The sequence below is a fragment of the Leptonotus elevatus genome, chromosome 4 (genome assembly GCF_054856555.1).
Source record: "Leptonotus elevatus isolate MCC_2025b chromosome 4, RoL_Lele_1.0, whole genome shotgun sequence".
NCBI classification, from domain to species: domain Eukaryota; kingdom Metazoa; phylum Chordata; class Actinopteri; order Syngnathiformes; family Syngnathidae; genus Leptonotus; species Leptonotus elevatus.
The window spans coordinates 10,422,842-10,437,891 of NC_141242.1; the positions used below are offsets into that span (position 1 = coordinate 10,422,842).

At 37.6% G+C, this 15,050-nt stretch overlaps 1 protein-coding gene across 2 annotated transcripts in view; it reads left to right on the top strand.

Moving 5' to 3' along the window:
- Window positions 1-898: 898 nt before the first annotated feature.
- The window catches only part of LOC147175464 (transcription factor SOX-6-like), a 90,968-nt gene continuing 76,816 nt past the window's right edge, over window positions 899-15,050 (top strand). For both annotated transcript variants that reach the window (XM_086073573.1, XM_086073574.1), the window contains exon 1: window positions 899-1,241. The gene's annotated coding sequence lies outside the window, so the exon portion shown is untranslated. The remainder of the gene's footprint in view (window positions 1,242-15,050) is intronic.

Below are 15,050 nucleotides of genomic sequence, written 5' to 3' on the forward strand. Positions count from 1 at the left end.
TTTTCAAAAATCATCTTCAATCAGGAATGTATGTTATGTGTTTAAACGGCTATTATAAGGGTTATATAGCAAGTAGTAACTAAGACCTCAATAGTCGAAAAAAAAATCTCAATTTTGGGACTTTTTCCAAAATGTTAAAATATGTTTCAGGATATGAGAACAGAATGTATAATCCAATCCATAATGTTTCGTTGTGATAATTTCATTTTATTCCATTTGATTATTGTCATCAATATACTTCTCATAGAGATGAAACGTTACTTTAACACCAATATCCAACATTAAACACATTATTTTGACAGTCTTATGACTATGCAGTTATTCATTAATAATACTAAGTTTTAAAGATCCTTATGGTAGTATTGCGTCTATAAGAGGTGACCTGCTGGCGTTGATATTTTAGTGAATATTTTGTTGAAAATGTTTGCATTATTACTTTCCTGTAGTGACTTGCTGACATCATTATTCATATTTTACTTGCAAATAAACGTTTTTGCAGACTGGGGGACCAAGTGTAGAAAAATCCAAGATTACAAAAAAATTAAACTAATATGAATGACAAACCAGTCACGTGACACATTATTGCCAGCGATTGACTTTTTTACTTTCCCATAGAGCCCAAAATTGAGTGCATTAACCACATTTTTGGGGCCATTGGACTCTTTATATACTTTATTTCCATTTATTAATTTAAGCAAATGAGAACAAACAACATCGATAGTAGAATGGAAGCGAAGTTTTTATTCTCAAAGTTCTTGAATGGGCCCCCCCCAAAGAAGGAAGGAGAGTGCGAGAGAGCGAGAGAGAGAGTGCGAGAGAGCGAGAGAGAGAGAAAGAAAGGAGGGGTTAGCTCTCCTCTCGGTGTCTCTCTATCAGTCACTGGGTCACACACTCTCACTTCACGTTCACATCACGCCGGACGGGGAAGGAAGGAATAACTTTTTCTTTTCTTTTTCCCCGCCTCCAAAACAACGAGGACTCCACAACAGGACCGGGACCCAACTTCCCACTTTCCCCTATACTTCCTCCCACACGCACACTCACTCTCTCCTTCTCTTTCCCGGCGTGTGAGGACTCTCTTGTCCCCCTCCTTCCCTCCCTCCCTCCCTCCTTCCTCTTTCACCCCCCCCCCCTCTCCGCCGCATCCAAAGTGCGCAATGGTGACTTTACGCGCGGGATTGGACGTTTTCGTCTTCTTGTGATTCAAAAGTTGCAGCACGAGTCTCAGCGCAAGCGTGCAGGTAAGAAACATAAGTCACGTGACTCAGTCTGTAAAGTTGTACAAAAAGTGGACCTAATCATGCTTTGTCATTTATTCCAACAAGATCCTCGTCTCGGTTCACACCGTGCAGATGATGACGTCAAATTAATATGAGAAAGGACATTTTTTTTTTAGCAATCATGGAACAAGAATGCAGGCAACGTAAAGCAATGCACTAAAGTTTGTACAATCAGTATAAACTCATTAATGTGGCAAAAAAGAAAAAGAAGAGCTTAGACTTCTTCGTAAAGTTAAACGCAGCAAGCATCTCACATTTAAATAAATGAATGATGCCTGTTGATGTCACAACAGGCATGACGTCACCCGCATTTAAATAAATACAACAATTAAAAAGTGATAACAATGACAGTCAGTATATGTCGCTAATTGCAACGAGTCGTTTTTATGTAATCATTATAACCACCAATTTGTGAAATGTCATTTCTTAAAGTAAAATGTTAGTAAACGCATGTTTACATCGTTTTGTCACTCACACTGCAGTCACAAAAAATGTATATCATAACACGTTATAGTGTTATTGCAGACAATTCGTGCTGATAAAAAGTGACTTTTTCTGTCAACATGTAACTGAAATATCACTATTGGTGCAATAATCCTGCAAAAGTTGGAAAACAAAATGTTCACAGTGACTATTTGGTGGCATCCGTGTCCCCAGAAAAAAAAAATCGTATTTAAAATAATAGCAAAGCATGAATAATGTCAGTCAGTAGGTCAACAAAAGCAGCAACAATTACTTTAGTTAAGTTACAGTAGATGTAAAAAAAAAAATCTTTCATTTTTCACTGAAATATTGGCCAAATTCAATTTGAGGGTAAACATAAGAGTTCATGTGTCACTGTTAGACCAAATCATCTTGAAACAATCTCAAATGAGATCCAATGAAGAAGTGCACTCATATTTTATAAGAGGTGCCATCATCTCATCAACGCTGCACGAATATAACATTTTAAGTCTAAATGTTTGTAATGACAACCAGTAGACACATTTATTCTACAAAAAAAAGTTTATATTTGAAGTCAGAGTGTGAATGGAGATTACATATCAATTCAATAATACAGCAAATCATGTTGAAATTAATGCTGCAAAAAAAAAATACACGTGTTTATAATGAGAATAATTAATTGCATTTCAAATGTAAATAAAGATGCGAATGAGCATAAGTGGGCTCGTTAATGTGGTGAGTGGTCATTTGATGTGACCGTGTTACTAATGACTCTCAGTAGAGGCGTCAATGTTACAAAAATGTTGAATTTGAAGTAAAAAAAAAAAGTCCATAATAACCTTTAATTGACTTATTAATGCTGCAATAATGTGGAAATTGACAAATACCATCAGTTGACTCATTCATAATGCAGAAATGTTACTTTTGACGCCAATTGTTAATAATGACCACGAGCAGACTCATCAGTATACAAAAAAAAAGTTGAATTTGTGGTAAAACTCTTTACGTTGAGCACGAGTAGACCATTAGTACTGCACACATGTTACATTTGACATACACATGTTAATTATGACCACAAGCAGACTCCTTAATGCTGCGATCTTGTGAAATTTGATGTCAAAATGTAACTTATGAAAATGTTGAATTGGATGTCAAAAACGTTAAGAACGGCCTCTTTAATCCTGCATAAATGCTGAATTTAACATATAACATAAAGCCACGTGGGACATTCTAAGTTGTATGTTAGTCCTTGTAAACGACACAAATGCATTGTTTATCTAATACAATTTATTTGAATGCTGTTTGTTCTGTTCAAGATGTTCCCTCATTAACTCACATCTTCTATGCGCATAAGTCAATATGTAACCCACTTGAAAAGGGTTCGGGGGTGGGGGCGTCTTGGGAATCGAATAGGGATGAGAAAGTGGGTGGTGGTCCTATCCTATTAACTTTCCCCCTCTTTGGAGGTGGTGGAGGGGGTCCGAAGGCATGGAGTCATGTGTAAAAATAGAGCAGAACAACATAGAGGAGAAGCATGAAGATGAAACAATGCGGCTGATTGTTGTGCGTTGATATTGTGAAGTTGACAAACAAGTGGTGGCTGGCAAGAGGGTACGAGAGGACACGGTGGCTCCCCCCCGGGGGGGGGGGGGGGGGGGGGGGTCTGCAGGCGACTGATAGCGGTCTCCTCGGGGTGGTCCCCGCGCTACACTTCGTAGATAACGCTCATGTGTGGTTGCTTTCTGCACGCAGATGTAAAAAAAAAAGAAAATAAAAGAAAAAAAGTGATTTGACGCCTCCTCTGTGGGGATTGTTTGCAGGAGACAATTTAATATAGCACAACGCGCACACACTTTCTGTCCTGTGCGTAAAACAATCCGAGTGGGGGTCTTTTATGAGGAGGGGAGGGGTGTCAGAAGTTGATCTCCTATGGCATTCTGTGCGGAGCAGGTGCTGCGGCTCGACGTTCCCTCATAAGGTAAAGTGGCATTAGTGCGTCCAAATGGCAGACTTATATATAGGCTGCCAATTCAGCACATTGTCCCCCCGGCCTGCATAGCTGGTCTGCAAAGACCCCCCCCCCCTTCCCGAACCCCCACCCCACCTCACGCCCCCTCCTTCTTTCTCTTCTTCCTCACAATTAGTTATCGCTCTTATATATGGGCAAAGTTTGCATTCACGGCAATTAAAAAAAAAACTTTATTTGTAATGAAATATGAGTAATTCATGTTCATGTTTGTATTGTATTGTATATTTCAGGTAATTATATCCACTATAGGGGTGAGCATCTTGCCAATAAAAGACGATTCGATATGTATCTCGATACACGGCGCGCTATACTATTGGATTGTAAAGTGGAACGTTTTGGTTTGATTACGATACGATTCAATTTGACAAAATAAGTTACTTGTCATTTTGCATATGGTCAATAATGTAAATGTGGCATTCCCGTCAAACATATAGCTCTCCGATAAAAGACTATTTGATACCTATCTTGATATATTCTAAAGTTGAACGATTCAATTCAGTTTGATTTGATGCACTCATCTTATAAATTAACTCATTCATTGCCATTGACGGTTATAGACGTCAAATATTCATTTGAACTATTTCTATTAGTTTAACATTTTTTTTCCATTTTTGTTAACAAGAGTATGAAAGTCTAGAATTTTTTTATTGTACATTTAGAATAGATATAAAATGTGTGATTAATCGTGAGTTAACTCGTGAAGTCTTGCAATTAATTACGATTAAAAAATGTAATCGCCTGACGATCCTAATTTTTTAATAATCTTTTCTTTTCTTGAATCACGTCAGGCGATTAAAATTTTTAATTGTAATTAATCGCATAGTTATGGCAGTTGTCTGGATTTCTTTGGTGTGGCTAGAAGCAACCCTAAGTATGAACTTGGGCATCCCGATGACCAGACTGCAGGTCCACGTAATAGTTTGCGAGACAGCCAGCTAGCTCGCTAGCTTGCTATGCTATATGAATTCACACATAACACAAAAATCGACCGAGGCGGTGGCATCGACGTTGTCCAAGTAAGATATCACATTTGTAGTTGGCTACTATTTCTGAAGACAGTTAATGAAATGCTAACATGCTAACATACATCGTAATCGAATCGCTTCTCTCGCTTTGCTTTGAATCTTTTCTTTTCCTAATGATTTGCAGTGGGCAGGGACATGTGTTGTCTAAACACAAATTTTACATTTAGTCGCGAGTGCGCCAACGCTGCTGTAAGTGCACATTAGCGGGCCTTTACAGTATACTTATCTCAGGCACACCCAAATTGCAACGTTGCTACATGAAGAATAAAGAGAGACGGCTGAGGCGCTGCTCAATGAAGACTTGACACACACATGCGCACAGGACCAAACTTGGCCATTCAATTTACATTTTGTGCGTGCATTTCTTAATTAAATAATAAAAAAACAATTCCTATTGAAAAGAGAATCTTTAATATTATCTTTTGTTAAAATAACAATGTACGTAATTAGCCCCCCCACCCCTCCCTCCCCAAGTAAAAAATAATGATTCAAATGGTTCCTCCAAGACTAAAATTGTTAAACTCACAGTTGTTACAAAAATATTTAGAGGTGGACTTCAGAACTCATCAAGGAACTGAAACTGAATTTGACTTTAAACAACAGCACAAGCAGCACATTCATTCATGCAAGTGTGTCGATATGATAAAAATGGGTGTCATTGGCTGGTTGGTTGGTCTTATCCGGTTTCAAAACCAGCTGGGTGTGGTTCAGTGTAAAAAAAAGAAGAAGACAATACAGTGGCATTCAGGCTATATTCAAATAAAAAATTATGTACTTTAAAGACTCCTTTGACGGACGTCTTGGCTTGAAACAAAAAGAGACTGTTTGCTGACTGTTGACGTCACAACTGTTACTGTTAGCATTTAGCATTTCAGGTATACACTTATAAAAGACTCATGTTGCTGTCTTGCTTTATCTTAGCATGTTTGATGTTAGCATGTTAGCATTGTATAAATTCATAGTACACAACAAACGGGGAATTTTTGCATTTTTTTTTATCAATATGCCTTCGCGCTTTCTCTACTCATGTTGATAACTTGCTAAATGTTAGCATACCGACTGTTAGCCAATTTATTAATGTCTATCGCGGTTGCGATTTTTTATGTTAGCATACAGTTGTTAACGTGTTAGCATGTATCAATTCATATTGTAAATAATACACAAACGTCGGGAGAAATGTGAAATTCTTATCAATCCTTTCACCCTTTCTATACACGGGTTATCTTGCTACATGTTAGCATTACAACTGTTAGCATGTTAGCAATAGCTATTTTTCTTTCTTATACAGCGGTGCATGCTTTGACGATCAAATGAAAACACTTTCAACACTCATTTTCCTCTTCGACTCCAGCCCTGCAGCATGCCCCGTGCCTTAAAACAAATAAAAGAAGGCAGACTGTTAATGTTACACAGAAAGTGATGTGTAATTGTGTCTCGCATTGTTGACTCAGACTGTAGAGCCCATTGTGGTGCAGCAGGTTTCTATTAGGAGCGTCCCCCCCCCCAAAAAAAGAGGATGAAATATTGGTGGCGCCGTCGTCACGGTGCCTCATTGTTGCTGGCACACTCTCCTCACTCTGACTAATCAGTACCACGCCGGCGATAAAAACCACTTTGGACCACAAAATGTATTTATATAGTCTGCTGTCGCTCAAATCCAGAGAGTGATGCACATGCCAAAATATTACAAAAAGCTTTCACTACCATTTTTTTCATCCATAGGAAATAATGTAAATAAATATAATTTAGCCATCGTAAAATCTTATTCTAGTAAATGTACAGGCAAGGTTTGAAGTTTTAACTTTATGATACGAGTTTAAAACCAGGCTAACAATTCTAAGATGTAAAGTAAAAATATAAAATATATGTTTATCAATATGTATATCAAGATATGTATAGACAACAAAAAATATATAAAATATAAAAAGAAACAAATTAAAATATTTTAATATACAGATAAAATTGTAGAACATGTAAAAAAAACGTGTACAAATAATTACACATAACATGTATCAAACATTAAAATAGAAAATATACACACAAATTATTTTATTAAATATAAAAATCATGCATATGAATGTGTTTAAATATAACAAATACAATATGAGAAATATTTAAATATAAACAGTACATATAAATATAACATAAAAATAAATCTAAAAAAATAATGAAATGATAAAGAGTAGGTTGGTGTTATAGCTATATTTAAAAAATATATATAAACTTAAAAAAATAAACATAAATTGTAGTATAAAATGTTATTATTATTAATAAATACATTTTAAATATAATTCAATTTCTAAAAACAAAACAAAAATATATTATTATTATTATTTTTATAAAAAAAACAAAAACATTATTAATAGCAACATTGTAATGTTATTCTTTTTCACACTTGTCAGTTTTACAAACAAGAAGTTAAGCACTGGAAAAAGTAGGCGAAAATATTAAAACGCTGGCCCTGTGAGTCGGTGCCAAGTGACGTTTAAAAAGCGGAATTAAGTGTGCAATTCCTCATTGCTGTTCCAGACACCTCACTGAAATAATCCACATTAAAGCACTATACGTGACACTTTCTGTCGAGCACCGTATACGCTGTCGTCCTGAAATAGCCTCTTTGACGGACAGCTCCAGAAGTCCTCCTCGTGTGCCACATTTGGCGGCGTATTGCTAAACCAATGCAGCGGCCGACATGCGCGTAATGTGCCCCGGACATAGTGCTGGATTAGCACAAGCTACGCGCTATGCTGCCATATTGTTGCTGACTGCGCTGCCGCCTCGGGTTTCCGCAACGCAATCCGAGCTGAGGAGAGACCACGGCGGTGTTGGCCTGCTGACACCCAAAGTAAAAAAAAACAAACATATGAAATATAAACAAATATAAGAACTTTATAACAAATAGAAAGTATGTAAAAACAAAACAAAAACTTAAGTATAAAAGTACAAAAGGATTTTGTACTTTACAATTCCCACAACTGATTATAAGAGGTAAAAAAAAACCAGCCTAAAGAGCCTAGCGTATTGTTGCTAACTACGTTCCTGCCTCCTGTTTCCGCCGCAAAGTCCGAGCCAAGTAGACGACGACGACGACGACGGCGGCGGCCGCATGTTGGCCTGCTGACACTCCAACACAAATGATGCGTTTAATGTGCACAGAAGATAATAAATAAATAAAGAAATGAAAGGAACGCTAACTCAGCAGCAGCTTTAATATGGGAAACATACGTCGCCGTGCCTGTGATGTCACTTGTTATTGCTGGAGGCCGCCTATAGGAAAAATCCCATTTGTAGTCGAAAGAAGCTTATGTCATAAAGACTCTATTGTCGCTCATGTGTGTGCGTGTTTTCCTCACACTCAGGCAGGCTTAAGTTGGTTACAAGGAGTCTTGTGGCCCGTTTACATGACACAGATGACAATTTTAACAGGATGAAAATGGTCACTTTCACACGGGGCGCCCACAAAATGTCTGCAAAATTGCAAACACTTTCCAAAAAGACACGGACGGGATCCCGCAGATTATTGTGGGATGACGGTTTTCCCTATTGAAATGCCATTAACTCATTCACTGCCATTGACGGCTATAGATGTCAAACATTCATTTGAACTATTTCTATTAGTTAAAATTTTTTTCCCACTTTTGTTAACAAGAGTATGAAAACCTAGATTTTTTTTTTAAATTGTACATTACGAACAGATATAAAATTTGTGATTAATAGTGAGTTAACTAGTAAAGTCATGCGATTAGTTCAAATAAAAAATTTTAATCGCTTAAAATTTTTAATTGTAATTAATCGCATGACTTTAATTCATTCGCTGCCATTGACGGCTATAGACGTCAAAAATTCATTTGAACTCTCTTGAGGTCTCCCTGATTTTTTGGATTTGTTGGAATTTAGATGTTTCTGGGGTTGGTGAAGAACTCTGGCTGGATTTCACTTTCCTTTGTTTTCTTTGGTCCTTCCTCGGGTCTCCTGATGACGGTGTTCGGTTTAAGTGAACGGTATGGGATTTTTTTTAATAGGTTTTTGGTGAACTAACGAATACACACACACTCGCACGCACACCCACCCACACACGCACATACACATACACATACACATACACATACTAACCCACATACAAAAGAAAAAGAAGAGAAGAGGGAGAAAAAAATAAATAAATAATTTGAACTATTTCTATTTTCTATTTAACATTTTTTCCACATTTGTTAACAATAGTATGAAAACCTAGAATTTTTTTTAAATTGCACATTTAGAACAGATATGAAATTGGCAATTAATCGCAAGTTAACTATTGTAGTCATGCGATTAATTAAAATTTCAAAAAATTAATCGCCTGACATGATAAAAAAAAAAGATTATAAAAAATTAGGGGCGTCAGACGATTTTTTTTTATCGTAATTAATTGCATGACTTCACCAGTTAACTCACAATTAATCACAATTTTTATATCTGTTCTAAATGTACAATAAAAACATCTAGGTTTTCATACTCTTGTTAACAAAAGTGGAAAAAATGCTAAACTAGAAATGGTTCAAATGAATTTCTGACGTCTATAACCGTCGACGGCACCCCGCAAAAACAACACATATTTTTTTTGCACGTTTTACCAAATTCCAACAAAAACGTTTGCTTAAGTCATCTTACAACAGGGTCCTTATTCTTGCCAGATAAAAGAGTAAAACAAACAAACAATGGTTATAATACATAAATACATGTTGGTAAAGGTCAATTGTAGGCTAAATGCTAAAAACAACCCCCGCCCCCTCGCCCCCAATTCCACAGGGTATTTAGTTCATGCGCAATTGTGACAAAAATGGAAAAAATTAAATTTTTAACATTTAGCCTACGTTCTACCAATACGTTTAAACAATTATACCAATATGTTGGACTGACTTTATTGAACCGTTCAATCGACTTTGCCGTACGTTGGAGTGACTTCATCAATACATTTGAATGTACTGCCATTGGCAGTTCCACACTTCTGTAATTCTCTGCAGTTTTTAGGAACTTTTTTTTAAGTTAACCTCTAAAGTTAAAAATGAGCGCGTGGCAAATTAAAATAGACTCTCGTGTAATTGGATGATTTTATGAATTGCTCCCAACCTGCCCTTCACTTACACAATGAGCTCGGATTTTTTTATGTTGCTGCAGATTTGTCGTCCAAATCACTTGGCCTCTCTCGCCGATTGCTCTGCATGTACATTTATGCATGCGGCAATTAATTACCGGCCGGCACTGGCTTTGTAAATTAGGAAAGGGTGTGGGGGTCACATATCCCCTACCCCCCATTCATATTAATTGCCCGTGACAGTTAAAGCCTTGTTCGGGTCGTGACAAGGTTGACTCCAGCCCGGGACGCTGCTCCCCTGGCGCTCCTTCACACATCTGATCCTCATTTTCAACAAGTGGTGGCGGCGGCTGACTTCTATGATGAATGACTGGCTTGTGTTGTATTTTGTTGGACTCCGTTCTGCAATCGGCGGCATGCGCCCTGATAAGTATGAGGCAGTCGAGGACCTGATTAGCTTAGCGTGAAAAAACATCAACTAATTGAACAACACATAAACAGCGATATCAGGAGATGGGACCGTACTATTTATGATGTTTGGAGGAGACACGAAGCTGACCAAAATGTAGAAAATAGGAATTAAATTACTTTAAAAATATATATATTATTATGTTTATTTGCTCCTTTGGTATAGGTTGGCCTGTTCCTGAAGGATGTCATAAGGATGTAGGAACGGACCATTTTGATCGGTGGGGCAAGGGTGGCTATTTTTTTTTTTACTAGCTAACAGGCTACTTCCTGGTTCATGGGGCGCTACCATTTGCAATCAGAGATGGGGGAAACAGTTTAATATAGACTTCAATTTGACAAGGACATACAAAATCAAAAACGAAAAAAAAAAAGTAGATTTCCAATTCTTCTTTTTTTTTCTTTTTACTAGCTCACAGGCGACTTCCTGGTTTGTGGAGAATGATGTAAACAATGCAATCAGGCAGCAGGGACTCTACCATTTGCGTTAAGGAGTTTGGGTGACACTTTTATTGTGACTTAAATGCCAACAAAAGTGATACAATAGTGTGTAATGTTGTAGGCTACTTCCTGGTTCATGGGACTCTACCATTTGCATTCAGGGATGGAGGAACAATTTAAATGTGACTTAAATTTGGGAGAATAAAAAAAAATTTCGCCAGCAGGCTACTTTCTTGATTCATGGAGAATGAAGTAAATAGTACAATCAAAACTCTTATCTAGATTTGAACCAGGCAAAAAAAATTAAATGTTTGTGTCTCCTGTCTTTTGCAGTCACAGGTCATCAAATGAGCGCATGTTTTGTCTGAATGGCGTCTTTTCTTGCGAGGGGGGTCCGCGGAGGTCTTCTCACGCTCTTTTCCCGCAAAGACGTTCTTCCCTTTTTCTTTCCCCGACTCCTTCCCTTCTTCACAAGGCCCTCCTTTCTTCTCAGTCACGCCAAGCGAGTGTGTTTGTGCATACCTCGGCGGTCGGACAAAAGAGATGCTTTTGACATTCACCTCTTGTTATTACAGTCCCCGCGAGGCGCGGCGTTTGCACAGCTTTGTCTGGGAGACGCGAGACAATGGCGGGCGCCCATAATGTAATCTCCTCGGGGCTGCTTAGGTGCGGACGTATGTGCCGGCGCTTGCCCCGGCCCCCGAGCCGCTCCTCGCCGCCTTGGCCATATTTCACGGCGAGTGACTCAGGCGAGAGAATGCGTGTTGTCACTTAAGCCTCACTTGCTCTTTTGTAAGACGCACAACACAAAAGCTTTTGCGCTCATGCAAACATCCTCGCTGTCGGTCCAAGTAATTAAAGGTGTGCTCACAACAACTTGCCTGCACGCCATGAGTTTTAACAAAGATTCCAATGCAAGTGAGATTCCAGTGGGATAACCGTAATGCTTAAATCCAAAATACTAACCCCAACGTGAATCCTAACCACTAACTTGACTGAGTTTCCAGTGGAAATCCTCTAACCTAACCCTAATTCCAATCCCTAAACCTGACTAATCCTCAGCCTACCCCTAAACCCCAAAACAGAACCCAGAAACACTGCCCATATGCCCTAACCTTTACTCATTCACTGCCATTGACGGCTATTGACGTCAAAAATTCATTTGAACTATTTCTATTAGTTTAACATTTTTTTCCACTTTTGTTAACAAGAGTATGAAAACCTAGAATTTTTTTTATTGTACATTTAGAACAGATATAAAATGTATTAATTAATCGTGAGTTAACTATTGAAGGCATGCGATTAATTACAATTAAAACATTTTAATCGCCTGATAAAATAAAAGATTATTAAAAATTTAGGAGCGTCAGGCGATTACATTTTTTAATCGTAATTAATTGCATGACTTCACGAGTTAACTCAAGATTAATCACAAATTTGACATCTGTTCTAAATGTACGAAAAAAAAAATCTAGGTTTTCATACTCTTGTTAACAAAAATGGAAAAAAAATAAACTAATATAAATAGTTAAAATGAATATTTGACGTCTATAACCGTCAATGGCAGTGAATGAGTTAAAGGGGAAGTCAAACTTAAACATTTCTTGACAATAATATGTTATATGTGACCTCACTAGTCTAAACACGACATTCTGATTAAAATTACATTTGGGAAATATGAGTTATGCAGTAAAAACCCAGCCATTTTTATCCATCTCAGGGGCGGCCAATTTGTCACTTGCTGTCGACTGAAGGTGACATCACAGTTGCTCAGAGCTCAGGCAGCGACCAATCACAGCTCACCTGTTTTCTGAAGCTGATCTGTGATTGGTTGTTACCTCAGACCTGAGCAATATGTCATTAGACGAGCATTCCCACTCCGTAATCAACCATCGTCCCGTCGTTGTCAGCCTTCAAGTAAAGACATGTTTGTCATTGTCATAATTACCGGGACACTTGCTCATTCGTGTTTATTGTTCATCTAACGCCATACACAAGATTGTTTGCTTGGCCAGTCGACGTGAACGGAAACTGTCGGTTGCTTTTTGCAACTGCACTGTGATGCTTATGGAGTTTCGCATGAAACTTTTATTGCCCAGGGTGAAATCAAAACATAATTGGTTAGCTATGTATGATGGTTGGTTCCCTTCTTGACAGATTTAATCTGAAGTTAAATGTGGTGACTGTGATTTAATCTGAAGTATGGGTACCCGTCGAGCGTCAACAAGCGCGTAGTCAGAAAGTATTTTGTGGAAGTAAAAGTCTCAGTTTGTCAATTTTGCCGTGATGTAGGGGGATACCGGGCCTAGTTGCATCACTTTTTATACTTTTATATATTTCTTGGAATCAATACATCATACATAAACAAAATGTATACCAGATGAAAGACCAAAGTCTTAGGTATATATTTTGTATTCGTGTCATTTTCATACTTTGTGTCAGTGCCGAGTTATAAGACATCAAATAGAATGAGTGAACATGTGACATATTGCCCCACCAATAGGTAGATTGTCACACTATATGGGGTAAGATGTCACACTGGATTTTGCAACTATAAAACAAGGACAAAATTTTTATTTTATTTTTTTATTTTATTTTATTTTTTTACAGCCAGAGAAATATAATATAATATAATATAATATAATATTTTTGTCTAGTAAAAATGCAAATCTATGCTAATTTATTTGCCATTATCTCTGTTTGAAGCATGATGATCCTTTTTTAGTTTTTTTTTGTTAGTTTTTTTACAGCCAGAGACATATAATATAATATAATATAATATAATATAATATAATATAATATAATATAATATAATATAATATAATATAATATAATTTAATATAATATAATATAATATAATATAATATAATATACAGTATATTTTTGTCTAGTAAAAATCATGCAAATCTATGCTAATACACGCTTTCCCCACATTTGATCAACCACAAATAGACGCAGCGATACAACAATCGGTCCTCGGAGAGAGAGAGACATCGTTTATGGGTCAACTGCGGCTCATTGTGGTTTAATTGGCCGCGTGATTAACGGGAGCCCCGGTGCGCTTCCTGTCCTGTGAAATAGACGGCGGCCATTGTTCGTTCGCGCCGTGCGTCGGCGCAAGTGGCGCTGACAGCTGCGACGAGGCAACATTTGTTTGCCTGCGCAGGTGCAGGCGTCATTCTCAGAATACTGTTGATCTGATAGGACTGCTATGCTGACAACATCGTAATTATGTGGCACGCTCCTAAAAACAGTGTGTGCGCGGGGCGGGGCTGCACTCTTCCAAATATGTTCTGTATTTGTAAGATTTTATTCTATGGTGTTGGTATGGTTTGTTGGGGAGTGGAAGCTGTCCTGTTAAAAGTAGTTTGATCTTAGCTACCGTGCGGCAGCTCAGTTTCAGTGTGTTGGCAATCGTCCTGCATTTCAGTTTTTTTAGCTCCTCAGAGAGTTTGTTGTCGCGATGTCCTGTATTGAACTTCCAGTGACCATCTTGAGAGTGTTTGAGAAATAGCACCAAATGTAACCCACATGTTCCTCATTCACACCTGAGACCGGGGGAGGGCGGGAAGATGGCTAATTGGGCCAATGTGGACTTTTTCATTTACACACTTTTGTTGCCAACGGTTTAGCCATTGATGGCTGTTTAAACTTTTTCTGCTTAATACTTTGTGAGAATAGGCTGGTTCCTTTTTTTCAAACTCCATGGTTGATGACATGAAGTAAAAAAGACACATTTAGACGAGTAAAATCAACCGTGGTCGAGATCTCGATTGATTGTGATCTCGGGGTATTTTGAGGTGGAAAAAAAAACAGGACAGCTTTGAAGCAGGGTGAAGAAGATTCTGAGGAGCAAGATGTTCCCCATGCTGACAATAGTTTGTTGTTGTCGGCTACAAGAATGATTTGAGGCAAATACATTTCCATCTAATCTTGACAAATACATTCTCGTGAGGTACATTTTTAGTGTGAGTACTTTGTCCACGAAATGCTCATTCCTGCAACTGTCAGATGGGCACTTTATTGTCTCCCAGGGTTACTTTTAAAATGTAGTCTGTTATAGTTACAAGTTACCTGCTAATTTTTTTTAATTTAGTAACGTAATCCAAGTACCATAATATTAAAGTAATGTAACTTGATTACTTTTGGATTACTCCAGTATGAGACAAAATAAAAAATAAATATCACCGCAATATATATTATATATAATGTGCCCCTGCTATTCATTTGTGGGTGATAGTGGGTCTAAAAATAGCAAAAATCCTTGTGTAATTAAAAAGCATGTACACTAT